The sequence below is a fragment of the Chiloscyllium plagiosum genome, unplaced genomic scaffold, assembly GCF_037043375.1.
Source record: "Chiloscyllium plagiosum isolate Xiang-an unplaced genomic scaffold, Cpla_swu_hap1 HiC_scaffold_3, whole genome shotgun sequence".
In the NCBI taxonomy this organism is placed as follows: domain Eukaryota; kingdom Metazoa; phylum Chordata; class Chondrichthyes; order Orectolobiformes; family Hemiscylliidae; genus Chiloscyllium; species Chiloscyllium plagiosum.
The window spans coordinates 22,117,186-22,131,652 of NW_028270141.1; positions in this window are offsets into that span (position 1 = coordinate 22,117,186).

Consider the following 14,467-nt stretch of genomic DNA (forward strand, 5'->3'; position numbering starts at 1 on the left):
TACAGGTAGAGTAGATGGCAGTGCATTGCTGATAGCGTGGAGCGGAGGAACTGGAAAGAGAAATTGTTGTTGCAGGTTTCGGATTTGTAGTGTGTACTGGGTATCCTGTTCAGGTCCAAACTGGGTTGGTCTGAACGTGATCTGGAGTCCATGTGGAATCAGACGGTTCCGTAGGCAGATACGGAGGGTGGAGATGTGGCTGTAGTAGCGAGCCTGCTTGAGGACGTGGCTTTGGATTGCCGGGGTGATCGATGACATCACTTCCAACCCTGTTGCTGCCACACGACCTGCAGCCACTGCCGCCCACACCACCTCAGATCGCCACCTACCCAACCACCTTTGTGACTGCCAAAAAAGACTACACCGCAGGATACACCGGCTCTGCTGGATTCACTATTACTGATATGATACCTACCTTGAACATCACCTCCGCCGCTGTAGTTGCCACCACAGCAGCCACTTCCACATCGCTGGTAGGTCCCACCGGTTACATCACTTCTGCTGCCACTGACGTCAGCAGCCGAGAACCCAACAGTAACGTTGTCCTCCCTGTCCATGACGTCACTTCTGCCCCTGTTAACTTAACCAGAGCACCACTTCCACCCCTTTTGTAAGTGTCACCTCCTTTGGTGACACCACTACTGATCCCAAAACCACACCCCTCAAGCCACTGTCTCCACCCCCACCTCGAACTCCAGCCCCACTCCAGGGCCTAGCCTCCATTCCTGCTGCATCTTCACCATTCCCCCAGATCTCCCCGTCACTGAGAATGAACATTTAGCCCTCAGTAAAGGCCTCACTTTTATTCTTCTACGGTCCCAGGTAAATGAGTTTGACACACACTGTGATCTTGAATGTGATCTCACAACACACAGCCCGACACTCCCTCTGCTCCAACCTCACCATCAAACCAGCAGACAAGATGGGTGCAGTGGTAGTTTGGCACACTGACCTCTCCACCGCTGAAGCCAGGTGCCAACTCAAAGACACCTCCTCGTACCGGCCCCTCGGCCATGACCTCACACCCCATCACCAAACCGTCATCTCCCAGACCATACACAACTTCATCACCTCAGGGGATCTCCCACCCACAGCTCCCAACCTCAGTTCAGGAACCCCGCACTGCCTGTTTCTACCTCCTACCCATGATCCACAAGCCTGACTACCAGGCCAACCTATCATCGCAGCTTGCTCCTGCCCCACCGAACACATCTCCACCTACCTTGATATTGACCTGTAGCCCCGTCCAGCAACTCCCCACGTACGTTTGAGACACCATGCACACCATCCACCTCCTCCAAGATTTCCATTCCCTGGCCCCAATGCCTCATCTTCCCCATGGATATCCAATCCCTCTACACCTCCATCCACCATAACCAGGGCCTCCAAACCCTCAGTTTCTTCCTCTCCCAACATCCCCACCAGTACCTTCCACTGACCCTCTTGTTCGTTTAGCTGAAATGGTCCTCACCCTCAATCATTTCTCCTTCCAATCCTCCCACTTCCTCCAGACGAAAGGGGGGCTCCTGCATGGGTCCCAGCTGTGCCTGTCTCTTTGTCGGCTACGTAGAACAGTCCATCTTCCGGAGTTACACCGGCACCATTCCCCATCTCTTCCTCCACTACATTGATGACTGCATCAGCGTCACCTCGTGCTCCCACATGGAGGTCCAACAGTTCATCAACTTCACCGTTAGGCGAGGAGACTAGGACCCGTGGAGACTGGTCGCCTCCTTGCAGAGCGCTTTAGAGTACATCTGCAGGGCACTGCACCAACCATCCTCACTGCCCCGTGGACGAACATTTCAACTCCCCCTCCCGCTCTGCCGAGGACATGCAGGTACTGGGGCCTCCATCATCATTCCCTCACCATCCGACACCTGGAGGAAGAACGGCTTATCTTCCGCCTTGGGACCCTTCAACCCACGGCATCAATGTGGACTTCACTAGTTTCCTCAAACCCCCTCCCCCACTTTACCCCAATTCCAACCTTCCAGCTCAGCACCATCCTCATGACCTGTACCACCTGTCAATCTTCCTTCCCACCTATCCGCTCTACCCTCCTCCCTGACCCATCACCTTTACCTCCACCTCCATCCACCTATTGCACTCTCAGTTACCTTCTCCCCAGCCCCACCCCTTCCCATTTATCTGTCCACCCCTGAGGCTCCCAGCCTCATTCCTGATGAAGGGCTCCCACCCGAAATGTAGATTTTTCTGCTCTTCAGATGCTGCCCGACCTGCTGTGCTTTTCCAGCAACACACTCAACTCTGATCTGCAAACCTCACTGTCTCTCAAATGTTGGCCATACCCCACATCTCATTTAAAAAACATATTTCTTATTCCTTTAAAAAGTACTTTTTATTTTTATATGAACTACCTACTTTCATACTTAAAAAAGGAACAACAGGTTTTCATTGAAACATTTCCTGCAGAATAAATCTTCAGCTATTACTGTAATGGTTAGAAACAGTAAAATGAGACCAAAGTTCCTCTTATAACAGTCTCATGCTGTGGATCACAATACTGAAGAAGTGCCTTTATTCTCCAACCTGGGGGTGGGCAGGGGGAAAAGGAGGTGCATCCTCAACTCATCCAGGGAAACCCAGTGGATGTGGTCTATCTAGACTTCCAAAAGGCCTTTGATAAGGTGCCACACGGGAGGCTGCTGAGCAAGGTGATGGCCCATGGTGTTCGAGGTGAGCTACTGGTATGGATTGAGGATTGGCTGTCTGACAGAAGGCAGAGAGTTGGGATAAAAGGTTCTATTTCGGAATGGCAGCCGGTGACAAGCGGTGTCCCGCAGGGTTCAGTGTTGGGGCCGCAGCTGTTCATGTTATATATTAATGATCTGGATGAAGGGACTGGGGGCTTTCTAGCGAAGTTTGCCGATGATACAAAGTTAGGTGGACAGGCAGGTAGTACTGAGGAAGTGGGGAGGCTGCAGAAGGATCTAGACAGTTTGGGAGAGTGGTCCAGGAAATGGCTGATGGAATTCATTGTGAGCAAATGTGAGGTCTTGCACTTTGGAATAAAGAATACAAGCATGGATTACTTTCTAAACGGTGAGAAAATTCGTAAAGCCAAAGTACAAAGAGATCTGGGACTGCTAGTCGAGGATTCTCTAAAGGTAAACATGCAGGTTGAGTCCGTGATTAAGAAAGCGAATGCAATGTTATCATTTATCTCAAGAGGGTTGGAATATCAAAGCACCGTTGTGCTACTGAGACTTTATAAAACTCTGGTTAGGCCCCATTTGGAGTACTGTGTCCAGTTTTGGTCCCCACACCTCAGGAAGGACATACTGGCACTGGAGCGTGTTCAGCGGAAATTCACATGGATAATCCCTGGAATGGTAGGTCTAACATACGAGGAACGGCTGAGGATCCTGGGATTGTATTCATTGGAGTTTAGAAGATTAAGGGGAGATCTAATAGAAACTTATAAGATAATACATGGCTTGGAAAGGGTGGACGCTAGGAAATTGTTTCCGTTAGGCGAGGAGACTAGGACCCGTGGATACAGCCTTAGAATTAGAGGGGGTAAATTCAGAACAGAAATGTGGAGACATTTCTTCAGCCAGAGAGTGGTGAGCCTGTGGAATTCATTGCCACAGAGTGCAGTGGAGGCCGGGACGCTAAATGTCTTCAAGGCAGAGATTGATAAATTCTTGCTGTCACAAGGAATTAAGGGCTACGGGGAGAATGCGGGTAAGTGGAGTTAAAATGTCCATCAGCCATGATTGAACGGCGGAGTGGACTCGATGGGCCAAATGGCCTTACTTCCACTCCTATGTCTTATGGTCTTATCCGGAGACTTCTAACTGCACCAATTTGGCATTTTCAAGTTTATAGTCACAGATTCAGAGATTTTTGAGTTAAGGAAGTTCAAGTCTGGAGCATCTCAGCAAAGGTATCTCGATTTGTCCTCAAAGTGATGATGGAGATCTTTCTTTTAGAATTAGTGCCATGCGCATGTTAAAGTCACTCCCACAATTCTAGCATGAGGTAGAGAGCTCCATGCTTAGGTCTCAGCATCAATGAAGAAGTTGCAATATGAACTGAAGGGTTGGATATGGTTTCGTGCCCATACACCAGCTATCTTTGTTACTTGATTGTGCCATGTTATTAATTTGGAAAGTGTTAACAAAAGGTGGCTTGAAGCCTTGGTACAATGCATTTTTGGTTATTAGACATTGGCTGCAATGAGGGAGTGGATGATTAAGCATGTTGATAACATGTCAGTCAATTTACTCTTGAGTTCAACACTATCAAAGACTAAAGTCCTGCAGGTGCACCTGTTCCTGTCTAGGAAAAAGAGTATTCAAGTCAGGAGTGTAATTGTATCCTGTAGGTAGCAGAGGAGGTTTGGAGAGTCAGGTTATTAGTTTTACCCATGGTATAATGCAACCTTTGATCTGTAGTGGTATCTATTCTATTTAAATAGCTTGCCAGTTCCTGCCAATTAAAAGTCATTACAGTTTTGTGGTAGGATTCTGGATTTAAAATCAAAGCAACTGTATTTTGTCCTGCTTTGGTGTTTTGGCATTTTTGCAATTTGATAATGCATTATCAGCTGCCAAGGATTACACCCCTATGAGAGTTAACCATCACTTTTTAACTCCGTTACCCTGCAGAGCATACCTGCATATAGTATAGGACTTCATTATCTTCTGTACCCCATGCGGAAAAGTGGCCAGCACTCATTCGATGTCGTGCAGGTGTTGCCTTAATAGTATACTTACAGTCCGCACTGGGAGAGCAAGGAGGGGATAGTTTGGGAGAAAAACTCCTTTTTCTGTAAATTGATTTCAGGAAAAAAAATTACTTTGATCATATGGAAAATGAAGTTAAGCTTTCAGAATGCATCGGTTTGCAGAGGTCTGTATTATGTATACATATAAAAATTAGACAATATTGGTGGTCAAGAAATTTTGTAGTTAACATTTCACCTCGAAAATAAAATGGAACACATTTGTGTGGTAATCTAATACAATAATAAAATGCCTGAACATATGATTAAATCTGGCACATTTAGCACTGAAATATAAAATGTCAAAGTGATGTTAAACAGAATTAGAAGTTACTGCAGTCGTTGACTAATATCAATGAGCATATACACAGATGAGTCGAGAATAGACTTACTAGATCATAGAGAAATGCAAACACTGGTAGGATCAAGTGGTTTACTCAAAAGACTGCAATTTTATTGTCGTATGTGGACATGTAGGTCCAATTCTTGTGCATATCACCGGCTACTTCCTGGATTATCTCAGTGTGTAGCATTTTAGACTGGCATACCCATAGGATCTTTCCATGAATAAATGCTATCCAGAGTTCAATCTAAACAAGTTCACATGACATACTTTATAGTTTAGACAATGGAAAGCTATCCCTTCTCATCCTGTTAGCAGCCTTTCGTAAAGGTAATCCCATCACTCTGCTTCAACATTGCTCCACTGTCATCCATAGAAGACAAGTCCCATTTAATGCTCTTTGCTAAATTGGAGTTAGACTCCTCCCTACACTCAATAGTGACAGGAGGTTGCTTGGTAGGTCAGGCAATGCATCCAAAATCTAGATGTATTGCTTACTGGTGTTCTCTTGTACTCGACAACAGTCAGTGTCCTCATTGATTTCGGTGCAGAAGTATTCACCTCTTCCCCCAACAAACTGGCAAACAAGCAATACTTTACCTCTGTCTTGGTTCCTGGTCACTTGTATCTGATGTCTCACTACATGCAAATCTAATAACATAGCCTCCTCCTCAATGCTTCACAGCTACTCTTTCCTGTTACGGAGGTGATGGTGGTTGGGGCAGCATGGTGGCTCAGTGGTAAGCACAGCCACCTGGGTTTGATTCCAGCCTCAGGTGGCTGTCCATGTGGAGTTTACACATTCTCCCTGTGTCTGTGTGAGTTTCCTCCAGGTGCTCTGGTTTCCTCCCACAGTCCAAAGATGCACAGTTTAGACGGACTACAGGACAATTTAGCATGGCTAGTATTCAGGGAGTGTCAAGCTAGGTGAATTATCCATGGGAAAATGTAGGATTATGGGAATAGGTTATGTCTGGGTGGGATGGGATGCGCATGAGCAGTGTGGACCCAATGGGCTGAATGGTCTGCTTCCACACTTTAGGGATTCTATGATTTTAATATTTTTGGACATTTGAAAGCAGGAACTCAAGAGATGAGGGAGGTAGAAAGGGCTGGGAAACAAGAGACCCATTGGAACAATATATGCATATTCACCATGCCAGCTAGCAGGATGAAGCAGATTTGGGATTTAAGGAGTGGAAGGCAGGATCATGATTTTATCTTCAACATTTTAAAACTGTGCTACATGCTACAGGCATTTTTTGCAGCTGATCCTATAATGGAGACTCTGCAAATGTTGGTGCTTCAGTTGTTCTTCCCTTCCCAACTCCCCTTTCTTTGCCTATGTCCTATTCCTGTTGCATGCCATCTTGTCCTGCAAGAGAGGCCAGAATTTTGAGTGATGGCCTAGTACATTTTTCGGCACTCTGCCTACTCCAGCCAAAGAGTGGTGGTATCTGGAGGCAGGGAGAGGATGATGGGGCTGGCAGCATTGGTAGGTATGAAGTGGAACATCTGGACTCTAGGTGCAAATCCCATGAGCCAGGGAGTACTGCTGGTTGGGTAATGGACAGAGTAGCGCAAAAAACTGGTGAAATGATGGACTGGAGATGTCACGTGAAAGTGCATTCACTATCCATGATCTTTCAAGTGATATTAGGGGGCGGCATGGTGCCTCAGTGGTTAGCACTGCTGCCTCAACACCAGGGACACGGGTGCGTTTCCTGCCTCGGGCGACTATCTGTGTGGAGTTTGCACATTCTCCCTGTGTCTGTATGGGTTCCTCCGAGTACTCGGATTTCCTCCCACAGTCCAAAGATGTGCAGGTCAGATGAATTGGCTATGCTAAATTGCCCAGTGTTAGGTACATTAGACTGGGGTAAACAGGAGGTTAGGGGAATGAGTCTGGATGGGTTACTCTTCAAAGGGTCAGTATGGACTTGTTGGGCCAAATGGCCTGTTTCCATACTGTAGGGAATCTAATCTAATCTAAAATCCTTCGACTTTTTATGGCTTTCCTGTTCCCATTCTCTTCAGAGTGATCCTCAAGGATTCCTTGGTTGCCCACAAGACGGAGGCACCTCTCTTCCTTTCCACCCAGGATACTAAAGCTGGCAAATCCACATCTTTCACTTTCAAGAGTTTTTTTCATCTGTTCTGGGTGTTCAGTTTGAAATAAGTTATATGGCAGCAATATTTTTCTGCAGTTTTACTTTAAAAAAAGGTATATCATGTCTTTGAGAGAACTGGCTGTCACGCAATTGGCAATATTTCTCCCACAATGCAACTAGTTATGCTGTTCAAAACAGCTGTGTGCAGAGCCTAGAGGACAGAGAAGATGTCGCATAGCTGCTCAGGCTGAACTTACAACTGCGCAGATAACAGTACGGTTCCCATCATGATCTGCAAGAACATAGACCAGTCACAATTAGTAACTCTGGCACCCAAAACCATGGCAAGCTAATCTTTAGCTCAATGGGGAAATTCACAAAATGCACCCGAGTAGAGTGAAGAACTTTTAAAACATGAACTGTATCTCATTGTTTGAATTTGAAAAATTTAACCAGCTGAAGTCACTAAGTCAGATGAACATAATATGTGCAATAATTGGAGTGTCAAATATCCTATTCCATTGCATATTTTGTACAAAGCAACTTTGTTTCAAACTTCTGTTTGAAGGTGGAGCAGAAAGAAACAGGACCAGCTGACGAAAATTCACCACATTGAGTTAATAAAAAATGTAATCAGATAACTTTAACTTAGGAAAAAAATCCACTCATACAAATAGTTATAGCTCTCACTGGCAAACGATCATGTCCATTACTAACTTCACCTTTCAGTAGCTATCAAGTTGTAAACAGGACTTAAAATAAGAATTGAAAGACAGTTCCAAACCTTTTTGGCATGCATTCATTGGTAGAAGGATTAGCGAAACGCTTGAGCGGCCTCTGGTTAGTTGAAAATTTAGTGGTGGGTATTGAATCCTGGAATTAGACAAATGAAATGAATTGGATTCTCACCTCACTACTGTTCTGTAGACCTCCAACTAGTTTTTACATTGTTATGTCAGAATGTACTTGGAAGAACTATCCCTCCATAATAAAGCATGACAGCACCAGAGACCTGGGTTTGATTCCAGCCTGTTTGTGTGGAGTTTGCACATTCTACCCATGTCTGTGTTGGTTTCCTCTGGGTGCTCTGGTTTCCTCTCACAATCCAAAGGTGTGCAGGTCAGGTGAATTGGCTGTGCTAAATTGCCCACAGTGTTAGGTGCGTTAGTCAGGAGTAAATATAGGGCAGGGGAATGGGTTTGGGTGGATTACTCTTCGGAGGGCGGTGTGGACTTGTTGGGCCGAAGGGCCTGTTTCCACACTGTAGGGAATCTAATGACTTGATTGCAGCCTAAGCTCCAGTTTTGCCTATCTAGATACCTTTTAATTGGCTCTTCATTCAGAAATCTATTCATCTTTTCCTTCAGAATGAAAGCTTTAAGACTCAAACTTGAACTTGACAATGTCAAAATTAGTACCAGATTGACTGTCCATTTTTCTTACCCGAAACTGGCACCCAGAGATTGCAGGAGTGTTGAGCAACTGGTCATGGTAGAGCAGACAAGGATGCAAATGACACACAGAAGTCTGACAGTGTCTACGAACCCCATTTTTACAAATATAAATTAGACCTCTGCCAATTCCCATTAGATGCTCCAACTGTCCAAATTGAGGTCCTATGAAAGTTGGAATCAGCAAAGCCGCAGTGACAATTTGGATGCCCTACCTATTGTCACCACCCAGTTTCCACCAAGACCAAGGCAGTTAAGAGAAAAACCAGGCTAGATTATCTTTAAAAACAAACAACTCCAACTATCCAGTGCCCGAGATGCACAAATGCATTGGAGGGATCTATAGGAAGTGAAAGTTGGTTTAACAATGCAGACTTTGAAAAACAAAGATGTTTTATCCTATCAAATCTGTCCCATATTTAAAGCATATGAACATGACTTTGATCCCAATCCTAACAAATGACTACTTGTGCAGAACTTACTCCAGTTTATGACACAAAGCTGGATGGCAAAAGTAATGACTGCAGATGCTGGAAACCAGAGTTTGGATCAGAGTGGTGCAGGTCAGGCAGTATCCGAGGACTGAGGAAGCAAATGTGGCTGTGGTAGCGAGTTTGTTTCAGTACATGGTTGAAGAGCTTCAGGGCAGAGAAGATGACCTGGGGGTTGCAGTGAGAGAGAGAGACTCTCAGATTCTTGTGGAGAAGAGGAGAACTTTGGAGCAGCACGGTGGCTCAGTGGTTAGCACTGCTGCCTCACAGCACCAGGTTCCTGGGTTCGATTTTCGCCTGTCTGCGTGGAGTTTACACATTCTCCCAGTGTCTGCGTGGGTTTCCTCTGAGTGCTCCGGTTTCCTCCCACAGTCCAAAGATGTGCAGGTCAGGTGAATTGGCCATGCTAAATTGTCCATAGTGTTAGGTGCATTAGTCAGGGGTGAATGTAGGGGAATGGGTCTGGGTGGGTTGCTCTTCAGAGGGGCGGTGTGGACTTGTTGGGCCAAAGGCCCTGTTTCCACACTGAAGAGAATCTAATCTAAACTTCTTCAAGGTAGGCATCCTTGCAAGAGGATTCGCAGTAAGGTTAAAATCAACTAGGCAAAAGTGCGGACTGCTGATGCTGGAAACCAGAGTTTGGATCAGAGTGGTGCTAGAAAAGCACAGCAGGTCAGGCAACGTTCATTTATATATCCTTAACATTGTGAGTCTACCACTGTTGCAGGCAGGGCATTCCACATCCCTACTACTCTGAGTAAAGAAACCACCCATGACATCTATCCTTTATCTACCACCCCTCAATTTAAAGTTATGCCCCCTCACATTATCCCCCATCACTATCTGAGGAAAAAGGCTCTCACTGTCCACCCTATCTAACCCTCTGATTATCTTATATGCCTTGGATGCTGCCTGACCTGCTGTGCTTTTCCAGCACCACTCTGATCCAAACATAGTTGGATGAGGAGAGTGAACCATGAGGAGGATCCAGAGATTAGAACATAATAGTGCAGTACAGGTTCTTCAGTCCTTGATGTTGCACTGACCTGTGAAACCAATCTGAAGCCCATCTAACCTACACTATTCTATTTTCATCCATATTTTTATCCAATGATCATTTAAATGTCCTTAACATTGTGGGTCTACCACTGTTGCAGGCAAGGCATTCCACATCCTTACTACTCTGAGTAAAGAATCCACCCATGACATCTGTCCCTTATCCATCACCCCTCAATTTAAAGTTATGCCCCTCACACGATCCCTCATCACTATCTGAGGAAAACCCTCTCACTGTCCACCCTATCTAATGCTCTGATTATTTTATATGCTTCAATTAAGTCATCTCTCAACCTTCTTCTCTCAAATGCAACAACCTCCAGTCCCTCAGTCTCTCATAAGACCTTCCCTCCATATCAGGCAACATCCTAGTAAGTCTCCTCTGAACCTTTTCCAATGTTTCCACATCCTTCCTATAATGTGTGACTAGAACTATATGCAATATTCCAAGTGCAACTGCCCCAGAGTTTTGTACAGCTGCAAAATGACCTCGTGGCTCTGAAACTCAATCCCTCTACCAGTAAAAGCTAAGCCACCGTATGCCTTCTTAGCAACTCTATCAATCTGGGTGGTAACTTTCAGGGATCTATGTACATGGACACAGATCTCTCTGCTCATCTACGTTACCAAGAATCTTACCATTAGCCCAGTACTCTTCATTCCTGTTACTCTTTCCAAAGTGAATCACCTCACACTTTTCCACATTAAAATCCATTTTCCACCTGTCAGCCTAGCTCTGCAGCTTATCTATATCCCTCTGTAACCTGCAACATCCTTTGGCACTGACCTTACTGTCATCTGCAAATTTACTAACCCATCCTTCTATGCCCTCATCCAGGTCATTTATAAAAATGACAAACAACAATGGCTCCAAACAGATCCTTGTCATACACCACTAGTAACTGAACTTCAGAATGAACATCTCCCATCAACCACCACCCACTGTCTTCTTTCAGCTAGCCAACTTCTGATCCAAACCACCAAATCATCCTCAGTCCCATACCTCTGTATTTGCAGCTATAGCCTACTGTGGGAAATCTTATCAAAGGCCTAACTGAAATCCATATACATCACGTCAACCGCTTTACCCTTCTCAAAGGGCTCAAAGGTTTGTGAGGCCTGACCTACCCCTTCACAAAACCATAATGACTATCCCTAATCAAATTATTCCTTCCTAGATGATTATAAATCCTTTCTCTTATAACCTTTTCCAACACTTTATCCACAACTGAAGTAAGGGTCACTAGTTTATTATTACCAGGGTTTCTCTACTCCCCTTCTTGAACAAGGGAAAAAAAAAATTGCTATCCTTCAGTCTTCTGGTACTATTCCTGTAGACAATGATGACAAAGATCAAGGCCAAAGGCTATACAATCTCATTCCTGGTTTCCCAGAGAATCCTAGGATAAATCCCATTCGGTCCAGGGGACTTATCCATTTTCACACTTTCCAGAATTGCTAACTCCTCCTTGTGAACCTCAATCCCATCCAGTCTAGTAGCTTGTATCTCAGTATTCTCATCACGAACATTGTCTTTTTCCACTGTGAATACTGATGAAAAATATTCATTTAGCACATCTATCACCTCGGACTCCACACACAACTTCCCACTTCTGTCTTTGAATAGCCCAAATCTTACTCTAGCCATTCATTTATTCCTGATATACCGACAGAAAGTTTTGGAGTTTTCCTTGATCCTATCTGCCAACGCCTTCTCATGTACCCTCCTGGCTCTTCTTAGATCTCTCTTTAGGACTTTACTAGCTCATTTTTAACTCTCAAGTGCCCTAACTGAGCCTTCACGTCTTATCCTAACATAAGCCTCCTTCTTCCTCTTGATTCAATTTCTTTAGTAAACCATAGTTCCCTCGCTCAACCACTCCCCCCCCCCCCCCCCCCCCCCCGCCCGACAGGTACATACTAATCAAGGGATTAGTATATCAAGGGATCAATAGCTGTTCCTTGAATAAACTCCACATTTCAATTGTGCCCATCCTCGGCAGTTTTCGTCCCCATCCGAGATCTTGCCTAATCACATTATAATTGCCTTTCCACCAACTATAAAACAATATATCCCTATCCCTTTCCATCGCTAAAGTAAACATAAATGAATTGTGGTCACTACCAAAGTGCTCACTTACTTCCAAATCTAACCCCTGGCTTGGTTCATAACCCAGTACCAAATCCAATGTGGCCTCACCTGCTTTAGATTAGATTACTTACAGTGTGGAAACAGGCCCTTCGGCCCAACAAGTCCACACCGACCCGCCAAAGCGCAACCCACCCATACCCCTGTTGTTGGCCTGTTTACATAACTGTCAGGAGCCCCCACCCACACACATTGGACAAAAACTGACCCAATCTAAAAGTACTTTAACTTAGCATTTCCAGTCAATATTTGGAAAGTTAAAGCCCCCCCTAACAACTACCCTGTTACTCTCGCTCCTACCCAGCTTAATCTTTGCTATCCTTTCCTCTGCATCGCTGGAATTATTCCGAAAACTCCCAACAGGATGACCTCTCCTTTTTCTAACCTCAACCCACACTACCTCAGTAGAGGAGTCCTCAAACGTTCTTTTTACCACCGTAATACTGTCCTTGACTAACAATGCTACACCTCCCCTTCTTTTACCATCTTCTGTGTTCTTACTGAAACATCTAAATCCTGGAACCTGCAACAACCATTCCTGCTCCTGCTCTACCCAGGTCTCCGAAATAGCCACATCAATTCCTCTGTGTGATTTGGATAAATGGAGTGGGTGGGCAAATGCAGTATAATGTGTACATACATGAGGTTATCCACTTTGGTAGCACAAACAGGTGAATTACCTGAATGGTGGTCGATTCGGAAAGGGGGAAATGTAACAAGATCTGGGTGGCCTTGTACACCAGTCACCAAAACAGGTGCAACAAGTAGCAAAGGCGGCAAGTGATATATTGGCTTTCATAGCATAGAATCCCTATATGTAGAAGCCCATCAAGTCCATATTGACACTCTGAAGAGCATCCCAGACCCACTTCCTTACCCTACCCATATACCCTGCAATCCCATGTCCTACCCAAACTAGCCTGCACATCTTTGGACTATAGGAGGAAACCTACGCAGACAAGGGGAGAATGTGTGTGGAGTTTGTACAGTCTGTTGCCCAAGGCTGAAATTGAACCCAGGACTATGATGTCATGAGGTAACAGTGCTAACCACTGAGCCACTATGCCACCCAGCAAGAACATGCAAGTACAGGAGAAGGGATGTCTAACTGCAATTATACAGAGCCTTGGTGAGGCCACACTTGAAGTATTATTTTTGGTCTGCTTATCTGAAGATGTTCTGGCTGTGCAATGATCTACTGGACTGAATTCTAGATAGCAGGACTGGTTAGGATTCTATTCTCAGAAGAGAAGAAGAATGAAGTGATGTTGGTGGTGATGGAGGGAGAGTGGAGTGGTGGAAAACTCTCAGGAACCAGTAAAATTCTAACATGACTAGACAGGGTAAGTGCAGGAAAGATGTTCCTGATGACCAGGGAGTCCAGAACTGGGATCAAAGATTAAGGCTTTGAGTAAGTTCAATTAAGACTGAAATCTCTTTACCAAGCCTGTGGAATTCTTAGTCACTGAAAGTGGCTGAGGCCTAAACATTGAATGTTTTCATGAAGTCAGATACAATTCTTCAGGCTAAAGGGTTCAAAGGGTATGAGGAGACAGCAGGAACAGTATACGGATAATCAGCCATGATCGTATTGAATAGCAGTACAAGCTCAAAAGGGCCGAATGGCAATCCTGTTGCTCTTTTCTATGATTCTAATGTTTACCTGCACAGGCAATCTTTCTGTCAGTATCAGTAGTTCACATTGTTCACTTTCTTGTGCCTGACAAACTGCAGAGGCTGCTGGGATCCATAGGCCTTTTGAACCATCCTTGTTGGAAGGTGACTTCTGGGACTGTAAGTTACATAAAAAAAAATGCTATGTAATTCTTCAAGCTCATTATTATTCAATACAATTATGAACTCTAACTTCAACTTCCCACCTAACCCTGGTGCCTCTCGCTTCCTTGAGGTCATAAGCAGGTCAGTTTTGGGGTTGACTATGATCAATGACTGACCAATCAAGACGGAAAAGTCCAAAAGATTCTTAATTGCTTAACTGAAGAAATTTCTCCATGTGCCTGCCCTAACAAGGAAATACCTGATGAGACCAGGATCTCCAGTTCCAAACTCCTCAGGTGAGAGCAGGAATGAGTAAGGTTCATAGCTTTCCTGT